Below are 23,798 nucleotides of genomic sequence, written 5' to 3'. Positions count from 1 at the left end.
ATGAGATTTATCCTTTTTCTATCAAAAATTAGTCACTACAGTGTATTCTGGATGCCATAGGCTTTTTATTTTTAATTTTTTAAATTAAGTTTTTATACAGTTTTAAAAGTTGCTTTGCATTTAGCTATTACAATGTATTGGCTAGATAGCCCATGCTGTACAACACACCCTTGTGCCTCTCTCACACCCAATCGTTTGTATCTCCCATGTCCCCACGTTTATCTTGGCCACCCTTCCCACTGGCCGTACCCTTTTTATTTTTTCAGGGACTATTCCTCATTGGTGAACTCATCATTGATTGCACTGAATCACATTAGGGCTTCTCCACATTAGGGTTTCCTTGGTGGTTGAGATAGTAAAGACTCTGCCTGCAGTGCAGGAGACCCCCGTTTGATCCCTGGGTTGGGAAGATGCCCTAGAGAAGGAAATGACAACCCACTCCAGTCTTCTTGCCTGGAGAATCCCATGGACAGAGGAGCCTGGCGGGCTACAGTCCATGGAATTGCCAATGGTGGGGTGTGACTGAGTGACTGGCACTCACTTTGCCACATCTTTACTTCAAACACAGCCTATTTTCTCTGTTCCTCTTTGTAGACAGGCTTCTCAAAACCTTTTTCCTCTGACTTATTCATTCTCTAACCCTTCTTTCAGATTCTTCTCAGTTTTTTTAGATGCTTGTTCTGGTAAATAGTATTACTAGAAAAATGTTCCTCTTTTGAATGAACAATAAAAGTATATATTCCTGATTTTGTCCAATTATCTGATGTTCCTTCTCAGACATGTTTGAGTTACTCTTTCTTGCCTAACCAAATGTGAAGGGGATAACTTGCTTGGAGATAACTTTACCTTTTTCTCTCATTTTTTTTGTCATAACCAATGATATCTAAATATAAACACCTCACCCAAGTTTCTCATATACTTACAATAGAAATTTACCTCCACTAGCAAACTCCACCATATTAATCCTAAATCTCTCAGGCTATTTTCTGTGGAAGAGTTTTTGTCTGATTTTCTCATTGTGAAGTTCTAGGAACTTCAGAGTATAACTAGGACAGAGTATTCAATAAATCCTATGAGTTAAAAGTGGGTTCTACAATTTAAAAAAGGACAGTAAATTGAGAATGAAATGGTAAAGAGTTGTTCAGTTGTGTCCAGCTCTTTTCAACCCCATGGACTGTAGACTGCCAACCTCTTCTGTCCTTGGTATTCTCCAGGCAAGAACACTGGAGTGGGTTGCCATTCCCTTCTCCAGGGGATCTTCCTGACCCAGGGATTGAACCTGGGTCTCCTGTAGTGCAGGCAGATTCTTTACCATCTGAGCCACCAGGGAAGTCCAAATTTAGAATAAACATAGTAAATTCATTGAGCAAGCTTTATTAGTCATTAAAGTGAGATTTTATGTAATGATTAAATGTTAGTTTTGAAAATTTTTAGATATTTATAAAATAATAATTGAAGAGTTATATTTATTATCTTTTGAAATTGTTGATGTGGCTCAAAGCTACTACTTTAGGCAACAGATTCACCTTTTTTTTTTTTTTTTCACACTATTTCTCCTGGAGACCTCTAACTTGATGACTCTGATGTTATAATCAATACTAGTATCCTCAAAATAGGCATTTTATTCTATATATGTAAATATTTAAATTGTTGATTTGAAGCAGTGGATCTATAAAGTGCTTAGGTTCAACAGATCAAGAAATAAGTTCAGCATACCATTGACTGTGTCAGATTTCAATTTTTTTATATAATTCAAAGCAGCTAATATCTTCATGTTTTGTGTAAAAAAAGACAAAAAAAAAAAGTCAGACTTTCATGGTATTGCCAAAATCTTTTAGAAGAACTTTATATTAAGGACAGAAAGATGAATGTGTATAGTTGCAGTGGGATAAATAAAAAGAGGATAGGAGTTTTTATATGTATATTTACATAAATATAAATGTTTATATATACATTTCATACTTCTGTGCACATGCTCAGTCATGTCCACCGTTTTGCACCCAAAGACTGTAGCCCACCAGGCTTCTCTATCCATGGAATTTTGCAGGAAAGAATACTGGAGTAGGTTGCCATTTCATGCTCCAGGGGATATTCCCAATCCATTAATCAAACCTGTGTCTTTTGTACTTCCTGCTTTGGCAAGGGGATTCTTTCCCACTGCACCACAAGGGAAGCCTATGTATCATGTTTTAAATGCTGCAAACTGAATGAATGATGAAAGTATATATATATATATATATATATATATATATATACACACATATATACAATATATATTTTTGTGTATATATGTCACATTTTAAATGCTACAAACTGATTTTTAAGTTTAACATAAAAACTTAGAGACCCTGTGATTATCTATTTAATCCTTAAACTTGACTATAAGAAATAGTACTTTAAGCCCATACATTTCCCATAAAAGGAGCATATGCTTCTCTTTTACTGAGTCCTAAAGGAGTACTGACTAAAGTGGGTGTTTGGGGCAGAGGGAATGCTGATGGAAAGGGAACACTGTTCTCTAAGACACAGATATCCTGGGAAGACAAGGATAGAGGACACAGTGTCAGCTGCCTCCTGAGTGAGGGCCATGTAAAATTATCATGACAATCCTTCACTAGACCTGACATGAACTAAGCTTTCCACCTGTCTGGGACACAATGATAAAGAGTAAGAAAACATAAAATAATTTCAAGCATAATGTTTTAATCATGTTAATAATGATATTTATGCTCATTCACCACTTATATATGCCTCCATCACATATAATTGCTGAGTAGTACTGATGAACAATCAACTCAAGAACTAACACCAACAAGATATTTCAGGGGCTAGGATTAGAAACCAGGTTATTTTACACACCACCTGAGTGCTTTTTTTCATAATGTAAACTTATTCAGTTCAGTTCAGTTGCTCAGTTATGTCCAATTCTTTGAGACCCCAGGGAATTGCGGCACTCCAGGCTTCCCTGTCCATTGTATATGTTAAATCCTTAGCCCTTCATTCAAAATTTTCTCTTTAATAATTTCATATTAACAAGATATAGCTTATTGATATTATACAAATGTTATGCTATCCTTGATTTTTTAAAATATGAAGTTATTTTAGATGATATTGTAATTGTTTTATAATGTTGGAGTAAAAAATTTAGTATCTCCATAGTCCCTAAGAAGAATTCTTTAAAAACTGAAACTCAATTTATTGGCATCTGAGAAGTTAGTTTTATTGGGATATTCATAACCTGAAGAATGTGAAAATAAATGTTTGCAGCCAAAATAAAAGGCAGGGAGAATTAAGCTTTGAAGTCAGCATAAGCATTAAAATGTTGGCTATTCACAATCTCCTTAATTATTGATATATTTGTGTTATTCTTCTTTTTGACTATTTTTCCTTATTATGCTTATTTTTATGTGTTTGTTTAATTTATTTATATATGTAGGGCTAGCATTTTTACTGCTTTTGTTCCTAGATAGCAACTACAAAGAAATAAAAAGGAAATATAATGGGAATATTCTTGAAAACAAAGACAGATTTAAGAATTGGAAGTCCCTGTTGAAGTCATAATTGGTTTGTGTTTTATAATGCTTAATCTTCCCCCAAAACAAAACACATTTCTTTAAAAGTTTTTGTTTATGTTTATGTGTTTATTAATATTTCACCTTATTTCATAAAAGACATTAGGTAGCTAAATGTACTCAGTTGTAAACCAAAGTAGAGCATGTAGGAAGCACAAAACACCATCATCCAAATGAGCATAAAAGCACCCTGCTTAAATTCTTTAATCCATTCCATTCCAATGATACTCAGCAACCTCCCCATGCTGAACCACAGTCGTTAATTATCGGTGTCCTTTTTTGTAGTTTCAAATGGAAAAATGGTTATCTTCTTAAATATTTGTAGAACTATAAACAAAGTGGCTTAAATACAGAGTATTAAGGCTATTCTTTGACTCCTCAGGGTAAATGGATTAGGAACTCAGAACAGCTATCACATTGTAAGTCACAAATCCTGATTTTTGGCTGCTGTTAAAATGTCCATTTGTGCTATTCACTTTAATTCCCCATATGAATAATGCAAAGTAGGCTTTAGAAAATGAAAAGGACATTAATTACAGCAGGAGAGGGTCTGAATGCTGTCAGTCATCAGAATCTTAATTATATGAGAACAGTACTTTATTAATACTGAAAGATATATCTAGTACTTTATCTGTTTGGAGTTTACAATGAATTAGTCTCCATTAATTAATTATTAAGAAAATTATACGTTCTACTCCAAACAGAGAACATGAACCTGCACCAGTAAAATTGCTATCAAAGTATTAAAAAAGTTCAATTCATTTAGTCAAATATTTAGTTTGAGTTTTTTATCATGGTGAAGGAATGTGTTTACGTATGTTTGTGTATGTGTGTATGGGTTTTGATATCAAACTGATATCAAATAGTTTTTGTGAAATGATGTGATCCATAGCTAGAATTATTTGTTATCCTGGTTTTATCTCATATAAATAGATTGTGGCTCAGCTGGTGAAGAATCCACCTGCAATGCGGGAGACCCGGGTTTGATCCCTAGATTGGGAAGATCTCCTGTAGAAAGGAAAGGCTACCCACTCCACTATTCGGGCCTGGAGAAGTCCAAGGACTGTATAGCCAATGGGGTCACAAAGAGTCAGACACAACTGAGCAACTTTTACTTTCACTTTCAAACAGATTAAAATCTTGTGTTTTTATGGAGGTGGTTCAAAATAATTTTTTGTGTGTGTTTGGCAAAACTAATAGTGTTTCAGGTTTAAAAATAAAATAAAATTAAAAAAAATAATCATATTAACTACTACAAAGAGGTGAAGTGGACAAGATAGACAGGAACCAAATTAAAACCTCTGTTTGATTTAATAAAACCAATTTATAGTTACAAAATATTTTGACACTGATATGATAATTCCAAAATACACTTGATAAGATATTTGTTTCATTACATTCTTCAGCATATTTCTAAACATATAGATATACCCACTCCAGTATACCTGCCTGAATAATCCCATAGACAGAGGAGTCAGACAAAGAGTTGGATGGGACTGAAGTGACTTTAACACACACAGTTAAACAGTTAAAGAGCTATCAGCAATAATTAAATAGTTAATCACTATTTATTTATATCTGGGCTTCCCTCATAGCTCAGTAGGTAAAGAATCTACCAGCAATGCAGGAGACCCCAGTTCAATTCCTGTGTCGGGAAGATCTGCTGGAGAAGGAATAGGCTACCCACTCCAATATACTTGGGCTTCCCTTGTGGCTCAGTTGGTAAAAAATGTGCCTGCAATGCAGGAGAACTGGGTTCGATCCCTGGGTAGGGAAAATCCCCTGGATCCCCTGGGTAGGGAAAATCCCCTGGATAAGGGAAAGGCTACACACTCCAATATTTTGGCCTAGAGAATTCCATGGACTGTATAGTCCATGGTGTCTCAAAAAGTCAGACACAACTGAGAGACTTTCTCTAATCTCTTTCAAAAGTGATAATGTGATTCACTAAAATGTAATGATTGTAACTAAAGTTCATTTCCAAATCCATTTTGTATCTTGCTCTCTGTGGTTCCTTTTTATCTGCACTCTTTATATTTGGTCTTAGTATCTTCCTCAAGGTCCTTCCCTGAATTTCTCTCTCTCCCTTAACTTTGGGTGTGTGTTTTATTTTCTATCTTTTTCTTATCTCTTGATTATTTTCACAGTTTTTCTATACCTTTCTCTTACTCTTTCTTTCTTAATACCAGTTGTTTTCAAATTTAAAATGAATAACCATATATGTGTATTGGAAAAAAGTCTGTAGTTGTACTGAGAATAATTAATCTCATGGATTTTGAAGAAGAAATAATCTAGAACATTGGTTTGTTGTTGTTCAGTCACTCAGTCGTGTCTGACTCTATGTGACCCTATGGAGTGCAGCACACCATGCTTCCCGGTCCTTCACTATTTCCTGGAGTTTGTTCAAATTCATGTCCATTGAGTCAGTGATGCCATTTTATCCTTTGTCATCTTCTTCTCCTCCTGCCTTCAATCTTTCCTAGCATCAGGGTCTTTTCTAATGAGTTGGGTCTTTGCATCAGGTGGCCAAAGTACTGGAGCTTCAGCTTCAGCATCAGTCCTTCCAATGAATGTTCAGGGTTGATTTCCTTTAGGATTGACTGGTTTGATCTCCTTGCTCTCCAAGGGACTCTCAAGAGTTTTCTCCAGCACCACAGTTTCAGGGTATCAATTTTGATGCTTAGCACATTGATTAACCGTTTTTAATGGACAAATAACCTAGATTTTTCTCCTAATATCATTTTCAAGAGTTATTGCTAAGAATTGACACTGCTACTGCTGCTGCTGCTGCTAAGTCGCTTCAGTCGTGTCCGACTGTGTGATCCCATAGACTGCAGCCTATCAGGCTCCTCCGTCCCTGGGATTCTCCAGGCAAGAATACTGGAGTGGGTTGCCATTTCCTTCTCCAATGCATGCATGCATGATAAGTTGCTTCAGTCTTGTCCGACTCCTAATTGACACTAGCATATGGTTATTCTAAAGTTACTTAAACCCAACATATTAAAATTGGAACATCTTGGTCATGGTGTATGATCTTTTTAATGTGTTGTTGGATTCTGATTGCTAGAATTTTGTTAAGGATTTTTGCATCTATGTTCATCAGTGATATTGGCCTGTAGTTTTCTTTTTTTGTGGGATCTTTGTCAGGTTTTGGTATTAGGGTGATGGTGGCCTCATAGAATGAGTTTGGAAGTTTACCATCCTCTGCAATTTTCTGGAAGAGTTTGAGCAGGATAGGTGTTAGCTCTTCTCTAAATTTTTGGTAGAATTCAGCTGTGAAGCCGTCTGGACAAAATTCAACATCCATTTATGATCAAAACTCTCCAGAAAGCAGGAATAGAAGGAACATACCTCAACATAATAAAAGCTATATATGACAAACCCACAGCAAACATTATCCTCAATGGTGAAAAATTGAAAGCATTTCCTTTAAAGTCAGGAACAAGACAAGGGTGCCCACTTTCACCATTACTATTCAACATAGTTTTGGAAGTTTTGGCCACAGCAATCAGAACAGAAAAAGAAATAGAAGGAATCCAAATTAGAAAAGAAGAAGTAAAGCTCTCACTGTTTGCAGATGACATGATCCTCTACATAGAAAACCCTAAAGACTCCACCAGAAAATTATTAGAACTAATCAATGACTATAGTAAAGTTGCAGGATATAAAATCAACACACAGAAATCCCTTGCATTCCTATACACTAATAATGAGAAAACAGAAAGAGAAATTAAGGAAACAATTCCATTCATCATTGCAATGGAAAGAATAAAATACTTAGGAATATATCTACCTAAAGAAACTAAAGACCTATATATAGAAAACTATAAAACACTGGTGAAAGAAATCAAAGAGGACACTAACAGATGGAGAAATATACCATGTTCATGGATCGGAAGAATCAATATAGTGAAAATGAGTATACTACCCAAAGCAATCTATAGATTCAATGCAATCCCTATCAAGCTACCAACAGCATTCTTCACAGAGCTCGAACAAATAATTTCACAATTTGTATGGAAATACAAAAAACCTCGAATAGCCAAAGCGATCTTGAGAAAGAAGAATGGAACTGGAGGAATCAACCTACCTGACTTCAGGCTCTACTACAAAGCCACAGTTATCAAGACAGTATGGTACTGGCACAAAGACAGAAATATAGATCAATGGAACAAAATAGAAAGCCCAGAGATAAATCCATGCACATATGGACACCTTATCTTTGACAAAGGAGGCAAGAATATACAATGGATTAAAGACAATCTCTTTAACAAGTGGTGCTGGGAACTCTGGTCAACCACTTGTAAAAGAATGAAACTAGAACACTTTCTAACACCATACACAAAAATAAACTCAAAATGGATTAAAGATCTAAACGTAAGACCAGGAACTATAAAACTCCTAGAGGAGAACATAGGCAAAACACTCTCTGATATACATCACAGCAGGATCCTCTATGACCCACCTCCCAGAATATTGGAAATAAAAGCAAAAATAAACAAATGGGACCTAATTAACCTTAAAAGCTTCTGCACATCAAAGGAAACTATAAGCAAGGTGAAAAGACAGCCTTCAGAATGGGAGAAGATAATAGCAAATGAAGCAACTGACAAACAACTAATCTCGAGAATATACAAGCAACTCCTACAGCTCAACTCCAGAAAAATAAATGACCCAATCAAAAAATGGGCCAAAGAACTAAATAGACATTTCTCCAAGGAAGACATACAGATGGCTAACAAACACATGAAAAGATGCTCAACATCACTCATTATCAGAGAAATGCAAATCAAAACCACTATGAGGTACCATTTCACACCAGCCCGAATGGCTGAGATCCAAAAGTCTACAAGCAATAAATGCTGGAGAGGGTGTGGAGAAAAGGGAACCCTCTTACACTGTTGGTGGGAATGCAAACTAGTATAGCCACTATGGAGAACAGTGTGGAGATTCCTTAAAAAACTGGAAATAGAACTGCCTTATGATCCAGCAATCCCACTGCTGGGCATACACACTGAGGAAACCAGAAGGGAAAGAGACACGTGTACCCCAATGTTCATTGCAGCACTGTTTATAATAGCCAGGACATGGAAGCAACCTAGATGTCCATCAGCAGATGAATGCGATAAGAAAGCTATGGTACATATACACAATGGAGTATTACTCAGCCATTAAAAAGAATACATTTGAATCAGTTCTAATGAGGTGGATGAAACTGGAGCCTATTATACAGAGTGAAGTAAGCCAGAAAGAAAAACACCAATGCAGTATACTAAAGCATATATATGGAATTTAGAAAGATGGTAACAATAACCCTGTGTACGAGACAGCAAAAGAGACACTGATGTATAGAATAGTCTTATGGACTCTGTGAGAGAGGGAGAGGGTGGGAAGATTTGGGAGAATGGCATTGAAACATGTAAAATATCATGTATGAAACGAGTTGCCAGTCCAGGTTCGATGCATGATACTGGATGCTTGGGGCTGGTGCACTGGGACGACCCAGAGGGATGGAATGGGGAGGGAGGAGGGAGGGAGGTTCGGGATGGGGAACACATGTATACCTGTGGCGGATTCATTTTGATATTTGGCAAAACTAATACAGTTATGTAAAGTCTAAAAATAAAATTAAATTAAAAAATAAATTGGAACATCTTACCTTTCTATTTCATTCTTTATTACCTATCATTTTTGCTGGTATCATTGTATATCCAGGTAGACAACTTAAGAGACTTAGGGCCATCTTTAACAAATTTCCTGGTTTACTATATTCAGTGGTTACCAAGATTTAAAATACTTTCCTGGTGGCTCAGTGGGTAAAGAACATCCCTACAATGCAGAAGATTCAGTAGACATAGGTTTGAACTTTGAGTAGGGAAGATACCCTGGAGGAGGGCACAGCAACCCAGTCCAGTATTCCTGATAGGAAAATACAACAGACAGAGGAGCCTGATAGGCTACTCTTTTCCTCTTTTCCATTTCAATGGCATTTCTTTAACCATAATTTTTTCATCACTGGACAAAATTATCATGCTTACTTTTTAATGTTAATTGTTGCTAATGTCTACTACTTTTCAATTTAGTTTTTACTCCATGGCAATCACTCTAAGATATAGCTATACCTCATTTTCCCCAGTAATAATAGTAACAGTAGGCAGTCTTTGGTCTTCAATAAGTGAAAGTGTTAATTGCTCAGTCATGTCTAACTCTATGCGACCTTATGGACTGTAGCCCACCAGGCTCCTCTGTCCTCGGAAATCTCCAGGCAAGAATACTGGAGTGGATTAGCCATTTCCTCCTCCAGGGAATCTTCTAAACCCAAGGATCAAACCTGGGTCTCCTGCATTGCAAGCAGGTTCTATATCATCTGAGCCACAAGGGAAGCCCTTGGTCTTCAGTAGATGACAAACTATTCTAAGTGTTCTACATGTGTTTGCATGATTTAATATTCAAAATGATCCTTACAAAGTAGGCGTTGTTATTATCATTTTATATGACAAATCACCTACATAAAAGAACTCTTGCTGCTAAGTCACTTCAGTCGTGTCCAACACTGTGTGACACCATAGATGGCAGCCCACCAGGCTCCCCTGTCCCTGGGATTCTCCAGGCAAGAACCCTGGAGTGGGTTGCCATTTCCTTCTCCAATGCATGAAAGTGAAAAGTGTAAGTGAAATCGCTCAGTCGTGTCCAACTCTTTGCAACCCCATGGACTGCAGCCTACTAGGCTCCTCCATCCATAGGATTTTCCAGGCAAGAGTACTGGAGTAGGGTGCCATCACCTTCTCCAAAAAGAACTCTTAAGTTAGGCTAAAGAATATTTTCAGTTTTTCCTTTTTATTGTTTAGATATAATTGACTTATAACTCTGTTGACCTGATAAACTTTTATCTTGCAATATGATTACAATATAATCTAGCTAACATCTTATTACATTGTATTATTATTTCATTTTATGAAAATAACATTTAAGATCTAGTCTCAGAAACTTTCAAGTATGTTTTACAGTAATCTTTACTATAATCACCATGCTGTACATTAGATCCCCAAAAAGTACTCTTCTTCTAAAATGACTGTGTACCTTTTGACCAACATCTCCCCAATTTTCCCACGACCTAACCCCATGGTAACCACCATTCTACTCCCTGTTTCTATGAATTTAGCTTTTTAAATTACACACGTAAAATAAATCAAACAACATTTATCTTCTCTGACTTATTTCACTTATCCTAATGCACGCAAGTTTAATTTACATTGTACACAGTGTTAGGATTTCTTTCTTTCTCATAGCTGGCAATATTTCATAAATAATATCCCATATATGTATATGTATAGACATTTTAACAATATTAATTTTTCTGATCAATGAACATGGAATACACTTCCATTTGCATATTCTTCAATTTCTGTCAAAATCTTTATGGTTTTTATTGCATAGACCTTTCACTTCCTTGATTAGATTTATCCTTAAGTATTTTATTCTTTTTTATGCAACTATAAAAGGTATTTTTATTGATTTCTCTTTATGACTGTTTGTTTTTAGTGCTTAGAAATACAATAAAGAGTAAAGAGACTGAATCAGGAATTTAAAACTTCCCAACAAAGACATCCCAGGACCATATGGCTTTACTGGTGAATGATTTTTTTCAAATTCTTCCAAAATTTGAAGAGGAAGGAACATTATCAAATTTATTTTATGACACCAGCAATAACCTCATGCAAAAATCTGAAATTACAAGAAAATAAAAATAAGATCAATATTCCTAATGAATGTAAATGCAAAAAATCTCAACAAAATATTAGCAACAAAACTCAGCAACATATTAATGACATCATACACCATGATCAAGTAAGATTTATTCCTTGAAATCAAAGATGGTTCAAAATATATAAATTAATAGATGTGATATGTCATTTTTAACAGATGAAAATACTATTGTGGTCTCTATAGATGCATAAAAAGCATTTGACTACATATAAAATTCTTTCTTTGCAAATTTCAGCAAATTGGATATCAAAGGAACATACCTCAACATAATACAGGCCATATATAACAAGCCCACAGTAAACATAATAGGTAATGTTGAAATTGTGAAGGTTTTCCCTCTAAGATCAGGTCTACTCACACCATTCTTAGACTTTAAGTTCTAGCTACAGGAATCAAGCAAGAAAAATAAAAAATATAAAGTCATTCAAACCAGAAAGAAAGAAGTAAAATTGTCTCCATGATCTTATATATAAAAATAATAAAGACTCAGTCAAAAACTTTTGAAACTAGTTAACAAATTCAGCTAAGTGACATGATATAAAATCATTATCCAATTATTCTTAAATGCTCAAATTATTAGACTGCAAGCACTTAATAAGCTAATGTGCTGATGATTATCATTTTGAATATATGCTGATAGCAATCCAGAAGTCTATTATATGGCTTTCTTGCACAATAACTTGCAACTTATTTATATGTACAAAAAATTGTATAGCTCCTGTTCTAGTAAGAAGTTCCCATAGACTCAGAAAAAGTCAAATAATATGTATAACTACTCAATTTCATTATGTGTTGTTGATATTCAGTCACTAAATCATATCTGACTCTTTGTAATCCCATGGACTGCAATACTCCAGCCTTCCTGTCCCTCACTATCTCCTGGAATTTGCTCAAATTCATGTCCATAGAATTGGTGATACTATCTAATGATCTCATCCTCTTCTACTACCTCTCCTTTTGCCTTCAATCTTTTTCCCAGCATCAGAGTCTTTTCCAATGAGACAACTCTTCACATCAAGTGACCAAAGTATTGGAGCTTCAGCTTTAGCATCAGCCCTTCCAATGAATTTGGGCTCCATTGTCAAGATGTTGACAATGAGGGAAGTTATGCATGTATGAAGAAATCAAGTCTGAGAAATCTTTATACCTTCCTCTCAATTTTCTTGTTAATCTAACAATGCTCTTAAAGTAAAATATTTTGAAAAAGACAAGTAATGGAATTAAGAGAAAACATTCACAATCCTTATATGCAGCAAATAGTTTAAATCAAGAATTTATATGCAGAATATTGATTCTGAAATCAATAATGAAAAGAAAAACATGTACACCTCAATTGGCAAATTCTTGAATAGACATGTCTTGAATAGACACGGTCAATAAATAGATGAAAAGCTATCCAATATCATTAAGTATCATTAAATTGCAGAAAAAAAAACCTGCCATAAGATATAATTTCATTTTACCAGAAAGAAAGAAGGTAAATAACCATATAATAGTGGAAAATATGTAGAACAAATGAAATTATTCTAAATTGCTAATAGAGATTTATCTGATACAACTATTCTGGAGAGATTTTGGCAGATTTGTATAAAATTTATGAAGCATCTGTCTTATACATTCCCCAAATGAAATTCCACAAAAACTTACACAAGTGTATTTATTCCACTTAAATAATAATAATAACTGTAAATAAACCAGTTGTTTATCACCTGGAAGCTGTATTTTTAAAATTGCAAAGAGTATGTACTATAATATAATTCATACTGCTCTATTAATTTTTGAAAATGATACAAGTTGACTGTATCTACAACATAACACAATAGTAACATGACTTTATATAAAGACACCATTTTAAATGAAAGAATCCAGATACAAATAAATATATACTGTTTAATTACTTTTATATGTGAAAATCAGAAATAAGCAAACTAATGTCCAAGGATAGGAAGGAGAATAGCGGTTACCTGGAAAAGAGCTAATACTAGGGATTGAGTATAATGTGGAATGAAGATACTTTTTTAGGATAATGAAGCTATTCAATAAGTTAATAGAAGTAGTGATATTCTTTTATACAAATTCCACAAATGATTGTACTCTTAGATCTGTACATTTCAATCTCTGTAAATTTTGCCTCAAATAAGAATATACAAATATTTAATATTTATATTTATATAACTTTCTGCATACACATAGAAATGTATATATAATATATGCATATAAATATATAAATTTTGTACTATACACAGATGTAGATCTAGATAGAAATATATAATGTGCTAATTCACTTTAGTCATGTCCGACTCTCAGCGACCCTATGGACTGTAGCCCTCCAGTCTCCTCTGTCCATGGAATTTTCTAGACAAGAATACTGGAGTAGGTTGCCATGCCCTCCTCCAGGGAATCTTCCCTACCCAGGGATTGAACCAGCATCTCTTATGTTTCCTGCGTTGCCAGGTGGATTCTTACCACTAGCACCACCTGGGAAACACAAATATGTGATATATGTGTATATAAATATTGTCAAAGGGGCCAACATTAACATTGTTCTTCACATATTTTTGTGTATGTGAGTGTGTATATGGGTATATATGTATTTTGTGTATGTGGGTATATATGTGGGTGTGTGTGCTAATCAAGTAGACTATAAGAGTATGATGATGACCAAGTACTTTATCTATACTTGATAATAATGATACTCTTAGACCACAAAGTTCATGTATACACCTAGTGACAAAGACTCTGAACATTTTGGAATTGGAGTTGCAGTGACCAAGTGAGATTTTGAGTTCTATTCTTTGGAGAAGCGTGTGTGTGTTCTGTGTGCAAGAGGAAGGTTTAAAAAATTACTCATTGCTGGAATATAAGGCTTTGACAGAGACAAAACTCTACTTAATCAGTTTTTTTTTTTTTCCTTTTCCTTCTTGTAGGCCTTAGACAACAGTTTCCAGCTTTTTTGCTGTTGTTAGTTGAGACCACGGAGAAGGCAATGGCAACCCACTCCAGTACTCTTGCATGGAAAATCCCATGGATGGAGGAGCCTGGTGGGCTGCAGTCCATGGGGTCGCTAAGAGTAGGACACGACTGAGCAACTTCACTTTCACTTTTCACTTTCATGCATTGGAGAAGGAAATGGCAACCCACTCCAGTGTTCTTGCCTGAAGAATCCCAGGGACGGTGGAGCCTGGTGGGCTGCCATCTATGGTGTCACACAGAGTCAGACACGACTGAAGTGACTTAGCAGTTGAGACCAGGTGACTGAGATCAGTCTAATGCAATATGGATGCAAAAGTAAAGCATCAGACAGCATATTAAAAAGTAGAGACATCATTTTGCAAACAAAGGTCCATACAGTCAAAGCCATAGTTTATCCAGTAGTCATGAGAGTTGAACTATACAGAAGGCTAAGAGCTGAGGAACTGATGCTTTCTGATTGTGGTACTGGAGGAGACTCTTGAGAATCACTTGGACTGCAAGGAGATCAAGCCAGTCAATCCTAAAGGAAATCAATCCTGAAAATTCATTGGAAGAATTGTTGCTGATACTGAAGCTCCAATAATTTGGTTAACTGATGCAAAGAGCTGACTCATTAAAAAAAAAAAAAAAACCCTTATGTTGGGAAAGATTGAAGGCAGAGGTGAGGGAGGTGACAGAGGATGAGATAGTTAGATATCATCACTGACTCAGTAGACATGAGTTTGAGAAAATTCCAGGAGATAGTGAAGGACAGAGGAGACTGGCATGCTGCAGTCCATGGGGTTGAGAAGAATTGGAGATGACTTATTGGCTAAACAGCAACAAAGTAAGGCATCACTTTTATACCAGGGTTTAATACCTCTTTATGATTCTCTATACTTCTTTGCTTATCCTGTTGGATGCAAATGATCTAGTATTGATTCTGAGGCCCAAGAAATGACAAAGGCATACAATGGAAGAATTGTGAGCCCCTGAATGAGATGCTGAAGCAGTTATTTCAATGATTCCTGTGTTCTACAAAGGGCTGTCATGTCAGAAAGAAGAAGATATGTGTCATGCAGTTTCGAAGTTTATATGCCAATAACTTTGAAACAAATGAGAAATTTTACATTTCAGTTTAATCTGTCCTTCTATAAATGTTTACTGTTACGTTCCTTGTAGGAAATAGGTTTCCTTGCTAATCATTTTCTAACCTTCCAGGCATGAGAGAAGGAGCATTATGATAAGAGGTATATATACATATGTGTGTGGGTGTATATATATATATATATTTGAGTATATGTATATATCAATAAAATCTATACAGTTATACAAAGATGCATATTGTCATCTGTATAGGTTTGTGATCATTCTTTAAAGCAAATTCAACTATTTTTTTTCTGATAAATAGGCAATACTATAATATTTTTCACAGAAAATGAAGATTTTACATAAAAATCAATACTACTTTAAAGGCCAAAGAGATACTTGATTTAATTTGTACAACCAATGGAGAGGCTTTCAAAGTGAAATTTCAGTAGAAAACTGTGTCAGTGACTTTGTGTACTATTTATATCTATGCTCTTTTTTTCTCTGATTTAAATGTTCAAACTCTCACCAATTCCCCATACACCTATTTCTACTATTTAAAAAGTTTATCAGAAACTAGTTTTACTAGTGTCATACTTTGCCAAATTTATAGAAACACTAATGTCCTCTCTATCAGAACTCTGAAGAAGAATGTCAAATCCAAAGAAATTAGACTAGAATAGGCATGATACTTAGTGACAGACAATTTTTTAAACAGAGAAGACTCCAGAATGCAGCTACTTGCATTGCCAGTCAAATGGAGATGCACTCCCAGGTAACATATGGAAGCTGATTTGGGGAGAAGCATCCACAAATTTGCCTCTATGCCCTTCTATGACTATGGTCATGTGTGTAGTTAAGGAATTTCACACTATAGAAATATACCTGTAGATGTGATACTTTGATCATGAAAAAAAGTTATTTTGCAGTATGAAAAATGACTTAGCAAAAATAAATCCTGTATCACAGGTTTGATAAAGGGGGCAATGTAGCAACTTTGGCTTGTCCAGTCAAGAAGCTCTAAACTCTAGGTCTTTTGAGATGCACATCAATATATTTTCATGAAAATCGCAGAAGGTTCATACACCTGTTTCTGTCATCATGGTAGGTAATGAAATATGCTGGTAACCAAAACATCCATCCATGAATCTGAAAAAAAATTTTTTAAATGGTATTTTAATTACTTTTATATCATGATTATAAACCATGTTGTTTGAAATATGGTGAATTATAGTGACCAAATTGATTGATTTTTGTTTCTAACATTTATTATAAACCAGCATTGGAAACGTATAAGATTAGAGAAGAAAAACTTTTATGTGCCAATCTATATACAAGAGGTTTTTTCTTCTGTTGCTATGACTACAGCCAGTGCAATTCATGCTGTAGTTGATTTTGACTCAGTTTATATCCAAAATGTCTACATTCCACTTCAAGTAAGAATAAAGTCAGTTCACTTAGACATTGATTTCCAACAAAATTTCATAAATGAAGCCCTAGATTAAAAGGAAATACAATATTCAAACAAGAAGGGAGTACTTTCCATCGATCTATTTCAAAAGCACTGGATGAATTTTACAAAAATAATGAAGGAAATATAAGCATAGACTTATCTCAAAGTAGTTGTAGCTATGGGGTACACTCAGCATGGGCAGCTAGACTCAATTATTTTCAGAAGTGACAAGATATCAAATAGTCAAAGAAAACAAAAAATAAATGGTATCAAACTGTTTTTATTTCTTGTAAATCCATTATTTCTGTGGGCAATGACATTTATTTTCAACCTCCTCTTCCTCGCTGCCTATAAAATTTTTATCTCAGGGGAGTTATAAGAAAATCCAAATTAAATGCTGTGCTGAAAAATAAAAGGAAAAAAACATAAAATTTAAATTTAAAGAGAGGCATTTCCACCCCCCAAGAGTTCTATGCTTGAAAATATGCTTCACTGTCTAAATAAACCATAGGATATGTTAAAAAATAATGATATTTTGTTGTAATACTCTATTCCTCTTAATCCATCTCCAAGTCAGAAAAAAATCAATCATTTTTTGCAAGCTTTGAACTATAGAAATTACCTCTGGAGCATGCATTCTGGAGCATGTAGATGTGACTGGTGATGGAGGTTAGCCTGATGGTGTAAAGAATGATAGTGAATATGAACCTGGAATGCCAGGTCTATGAATCAAGGCAAATTGGAAGTGGTCAAACAAGAGGTGGTAAGAGTGAACATCAACATTTTAGGAATCAGTGAAATAAAATGGACTGCAATGGGTGAATTTAAATCAGATGACCATTATATATACTACTGTGAGCAAGAATCCCTTAGAAGATCTGGAGTAGCACTCATAGTCAACAAAAGAGTCCAAAGGCAGTACTTGGATTCAGCCTCAAAAACAACAGAATGATCTCTGTTCATTTCCAAGGCAAACCATTCAATATCACAGTAATTCAAGCCTGTGCCCGGACCAGCAACACTGAAGAAGCTGAAGTTGAATGGTTCTATGAAGACGTATAAGACCTTCTAGAATGAACACTCAAAAAAGATGTCCTTTTCATTATAGGGGACTGGAATGCAAAAGTAGGAAGTCAAGAAATACCTGGAGTAACAGGCAAATTTGTCCTTGGAGTACAGAATGAAGCAGGGCAAAGGCTAATAGAGCTTTGCCAAGAGAATACACTGGTCATAACAAACACCCTCTTCCAACAACACAAGAGAAGACTCTACACATAGTTGACCATCACCAGATGGTCAACAGTGAAATTAAATTGATTATATTCTTTCCGGCAAAAGATGGAGAAGCTCTATATAGTCAGCAAAAACAAGACTGGGAGTGGACTGTGGCTTAGATTATGAACTCCTTATTGACAAGTCAGGATTTAAATTAAAGAAAGTAAGGAAAACCATTAGACCATTCAGGTATGACCTTAATCAAAATCCCTTAAGACTATACAGTGGAAATGACAAATAGATTCAAAGGATTAGATCTGATAGACAGAGTGCCTGAAGAACTATGGATGGAGGTTCATGACACTGCACAGGAGGCAGTGATCAAGACCATCTCTGAGAAAAAGAAATGCAAAAAAAGGCAAAATGGTTGTCTGAGGAGGGCTTACAAATAGCGGTGAAAAAAAAAGAGAAGTGAAAGGCAAAGGAGAAAAGGTAAGATATACCCACTTAAATGGAGAGTTCCAAAGAATAGCAAGGAATGTAGAGCCAGACATACTGGAATGTCAAGTCAAGTGAGCCTTTGCAAGCATCACTATGAATAAAGTGATTGGAGGTGATGGAATTCCTGTTGAGCTATTTCAAATCCTAAAAGATGATGCTGTCCAAATGCTGCACTCAGTATGCCAGCAAATTTGGAAGACTCAGCAGTGGTCACAGGACTGGAAAAGGTCAGTTTTCATTCCAATCCCAAAGAAAAGCAATAAAAAAGAATACTCATACTGCCACATAATTGCACTCATCTCACATACTAGCAAAGTTATTCTCAAAATTCTCCAAGCCAGGCTTCAACAGTATGTGAACCATGAGTTCCAGATGTTCAAGCTGGATTTAAAAAAGGCAGAGGAACCAGAGATCAAATTGCCAACATCTGTTGTGAGAGAGTTCCAGTAAAACATCTACTTCTGCCTTATTGACTATGTCAAAGACTGACTGTGTAGATCACAATAAACTGTGGGAAATTCTTCAAGAGATGGGAATACAGATCACCTTACCTGCCTCCTGAGAAATCTGTATGCAGGTCAAGAAGCAACAGTTAGAACTGGACATGGAACAACAGACTGGTTCCAAATTGGGAAAGGAGTACCTCCAGTTTGTATATTGTCACCCTGCTTATTTAACTTATATGCAGAGGATATCATGTGAAGCACTGGGCTGTGGGAAGCACAAGCTGGAATCAAGATTGCTTGGAGAAATAGCAATAACTGCCCACCACACTTATGGCAGAAAGCAGAGAGGAACTAGTGCCTCTTGATAAAAGTGAAAGAGGAGAGTGAAAAAGTTGGCTTAAAGCTTGACATTCAGAAAACTAAGATCATGGCATCCAGTCCCACTACTTCATGGCAAATAAATGGGGAAACAATGGAAACAGTGACAGACTTTATTTTGGGTGGGCTCCAAAATCTCTGCAGATGGTGACTGCAGCCATGAAACTAAATGATGCTTGCTCCTTGGAAGAAAAGTTATGACCAACCTAGACAGCATATTAAAAAAACAGAGACATCACTTTGCCAACAAAAGTCTGTCTAGTCAAAGCTATGGTTTTGCCAGTGGTCATGTATGGATGTGAGAACTGGACTATAAGGAAAGCTGAGTGCCAAAGAATTGATGTTTTTAAACTGTGGTGTTGGAGAAGACTCTTGAGAGTCCCTTGGACAGCAAGGAGAGCCAACCAGTCCATCCTAAAGAAATCATTCCTAATATTTATCGGAAGGACTGATGTTGAAGCTGAAGCTCCAATACTTTGGCTACCTGATATGAAGAATTGACTCATTTGAAAAAACCCCGATGCTGGGAAAGATTGAAGGCAGGAGGAGAAGGGCGGTTGACAGAGGATGAGTTGGTTGGATGGCATCACCGACTCAATGGACGTGAGCTTGAGTAAGTTCCAGGTATTGGTGATGGACAGTGAAGACTGCGTGCTGCTATTCACGGGGTCGCAAAGAGTAGCACACGACTGAGCGACTGAACAGAACTGAATGCATTCTTGAGAACAAGCTATGTAAACAAATAAAAATATAAAATGTGTTAAAATAATATTGTGACATTGTGGCTTATATATATGTTTTAAATGAGGGGGAAATTATAGTGGGACACATGTTTTGGCAGGTTTCCCAGGTGGTGCTATTGTTAAAAAAGACAAAAACAAACAAACAAAAAACCTGCCTGTCAATGCAGGAGGTGTAAATGATGCGATTTCGAACCCTGGGTTGGGAAGATCCCCTGGAGAAGGAAGAGGCAACTCATTTCGGTATTCTTGTCTGGAAAATCCCAGGGACAGGGGAGCCTGTTGGCCTACAGCCCATGTGGTCACAAGGGTCAGACACAACTTAGCGACTAAACCACCAACCACCATATGATTTGACTGAAACTGGCTGCTCTTTGACTCAGAACTGCTAAAGAATTTGAAATTTTTCACATTATGCCAAATATTCAATATGAAGTATACAGCATAGCTGGGTAATACACAAAACAGGAATTAAATGACTCACAAACATAGCCAACAACTCGAAATGATCTTCATTTCTATCATTTGATGGTCATAAGGGCCTAATTAGAATACAGAAATAACGGTGACAATTACATGCAGTGAAGATCTGATGAAATGAGGCACACACAATATTTAACACAACATTTCTCTTTCTCTCTCTTTTTTTTTTTCTCTCTTGCTACTCCTCTTCTCCCTCTTTCCAATTTAAGTGTAAGTGAAGCTTATACTTAGAAAACATAGATGCTTTGGATTTAGGAATCATGTTTATAAGATGAACAAATGTAAGTTAAAGGAAAACATCATGATCATTTCAATAGATTTTTAAATATATTTGACAAAATTTCTCATTCTCTCATTAAAAAATAAAGTAAATATGAAGGAGGGAAAAAAGGCTTGTTCAATGTAATACAACATAAGATTTTCATAGCAACGTTTATTTTCAGATGAACTAAATAAATGCTGTTGACATTCCTAGTGTTCACAGTATATTTTATACCATTACAAATTCATAATTTCAAAGTCAGCTCTTTGACAAGGTAATGAGTCTTTAATAGGCAACTCTTTTCTTGAGATCACTAGTTCCAGTTTCCACTATTCTTTCTGAGATCCCTTGTACTAAATGTTTCCTTCTCACTGGAAGCAGATGGCATTGCTTCTTTCTTTATAGAGGAAAATCCCATAGTCACATTTTTTTTTCCTCTTTTAGGTAATCTCATATCTGCATTCTTTCTAGAAATCTTGCTCCATCCATAATCTTTTCTTCTTTCTGGTGTAAACCAGTTGCTCTTCGCTTTTTCTTTCTTCAAATGTAAATGTGCTCTCACTCACTCCCCTTCTCTTGACACCCAGCCACTATCACTGCATCTTACTCCTTTCATTTGTATCAAACTGCCTAACAGAAAAGCTGATATTTAGTGATCATATTTTTCCACCATTTTAAAGCACTTAAAAGTGACTTCCGGGTTTACATCTGAGAGAGCACAGTTAACAATCACATGGTAATCCAAAATTATTTGATATTTTAAGAAACAGAGCAATCTCTTTTTCTTAGCCCCGTGCATATAACTTTTTTGTTCTGTTTTACTTGCTTCTGTCTGGTGAAGTGCCCAGTATCTAAATGTTAGTGTTCCATTTCTGGGAGTGGGGTCAGAGTGTCAGTGCAAACAGCTTCCTAACTCTCCAGATGTTGAGCTGGTCCAGGTCCTCTGAGTAACAATGCTAAAAATATTTCAGAGCTACCTGGAAACTCTTCTCAAGCACAACAGTACCAAGACCCACCAATCAGGAACCTATAATTAAAAGTCCTCCCTGCTGAAACTCATTCATTCTTATAGTTTGAATGACAGTCATTAGCTGTGACACCAATAATCTCTCTCCTTCCAGACACCAGATATACTTACTGAATTCCCTGCTCTCCATTTCTCCACAAATTCCAATGGGTACCTCAAAATAAATCTGGACAATATTTTTTGTAGATTTTGAAAACCTATTTTTTAACCTTTTTTTCCTGGAATACTTTTGAACAATATCATTTGAGTCTCTTCCATGTAAAAAAATAAAAACACTGTGTTTATTTTTCTATTCTTGTTTGTTGTGATCATGCATGTTTGGAAGTGGTTTCTATATATATTCAACAAATTAAATCATATGAGGATTCTTGTTTACGATTGTATTTTTGTTCACAAAATCACATTGTTATCTTTCATTTACAATTGTAAAGGAAATTAGTGAGTTCTGCTTGACTTTTTTTTTTTAACTGTAGCTGGTATTTTATGTCCTTTTTTTTTTCTTTCCACCAATTAACTCTTGTATTTTTGCATAGTTGAGTGCTTGATGTTTGTAGGATGTTTACCCAAATAGTAAAATATGTAATTCCCCTAACTGAATATTCCACTCATTTGATTTATATGTCTGTTTTTATTTACTTTGCTTAAATGCTGTACACTTTGAATCTGTGTTGTCAAAGTGTTATATATTTATATAAACATATATTAACATTTATATTTTAACCCATTAAAGTATTTTTAATTATGTCTTTACATTTGTTACTTTTTAAAATTTTGTTTCTTCTTTAAATAAAGCTGATTTTATTCACTCTTTCTTCCATATATATTGTCTTGTTATTTTCGTCATTTTAGTTTAGGTTTCCTGCATTGCAGCAGTTTGTCTTGACCTATTCTTCAGATCAGTATTCAATTTCCTCTTTCATTTCTGCTTTCTCCTCCCTCAATGTGAAACATTAACAAACCTGCTCAGTTCAGTTCAGTTCAGTCGCTCAGTTGTGTCTGACTCTTTGTGAACCCATGAATTGCAGCACTCCAGGCTTCTCTGTCCATCACCAACTCCCAGAGTTCACCCAAACTCATGTGCATTAAGTCAGTGATGCCATACAGCCATCTCATCCTCTGTCATCCCCTCCTGCCCCCAATCCTTCTCAGCATCAGGGTCTTTTCCAATGAGTCAACTCTTTGCATGAGGTGACCAAAGTATTGGAGTTTTGGCCTCAGCATCAGTCCTTCCAATGAACACCCATGACTGGTCTCCTTTAGAATGCACTGGTTGGATCTCCTTGCAGTCCAAGGGAATCTCAAGAGTCTTCTCCAACATCACAGTTCAAAAGTATCAATTCTTCCATGCTCAGCTTTCTTCACAGTCCAACTCTCACATCTATACATGACCACTAGAAAAACCATAGCCTTGACTAGACGGACCTTTGTTGGCAAAGTAATATCTCTGCTTTTTAACATGCTATATAGGTTGGTCATAAATTTCCTTCCAAGGAGTAAGAATCTTTTAATTTCATGGCTGCAATCAACATCTGCAGTGATTTTGGAGGCCAAAAAGTAAAGTCTGACACAGTTTCCATTGTTTCCCCATCTATTTCCCATGAAGTGATGGGACTAGAAGCCATGATCTTAATTTTCTGAATATAGAGCTTTAAGCCAACTTTTTCACTCTTCTCTTTCACTTTCATCAAGAGACTTTTTAATTCCACTTCATTTTCTCCCATAAGGGTGGTGACATCTGCATATCTGAGGTTATTGATATTTCACCCAGCAATCTTGATTCCAGCTTGTTTTGCCAAGAGAACGCACTGGTCATAGCAAACACCCTATCCCAACATGCAAGAGAAGACTCTACACATGACATCACCAGAAGGTCAACATTGAAATGAGACTGATTATATTCTTTGCAGCCAAAG

The sequence above is a fragment of the Bubalus bubalis genome, chromosome 13, assembly GCF_019923935.1.
Source record: "Bubalus bubalis isolate 160015118507 breed Murrah chromosome 13, NDDB_SH_1, whole genome shotgun sequence".
Lineage (NCBI taxonomy): Eukaryota > Metazoa > Chordata > Mammalia > Artiodactyla > Bovidae > Bubalus > Bubalus bubalis.
Note: the sequence above shows the minus strand (reverse complement) of the source record.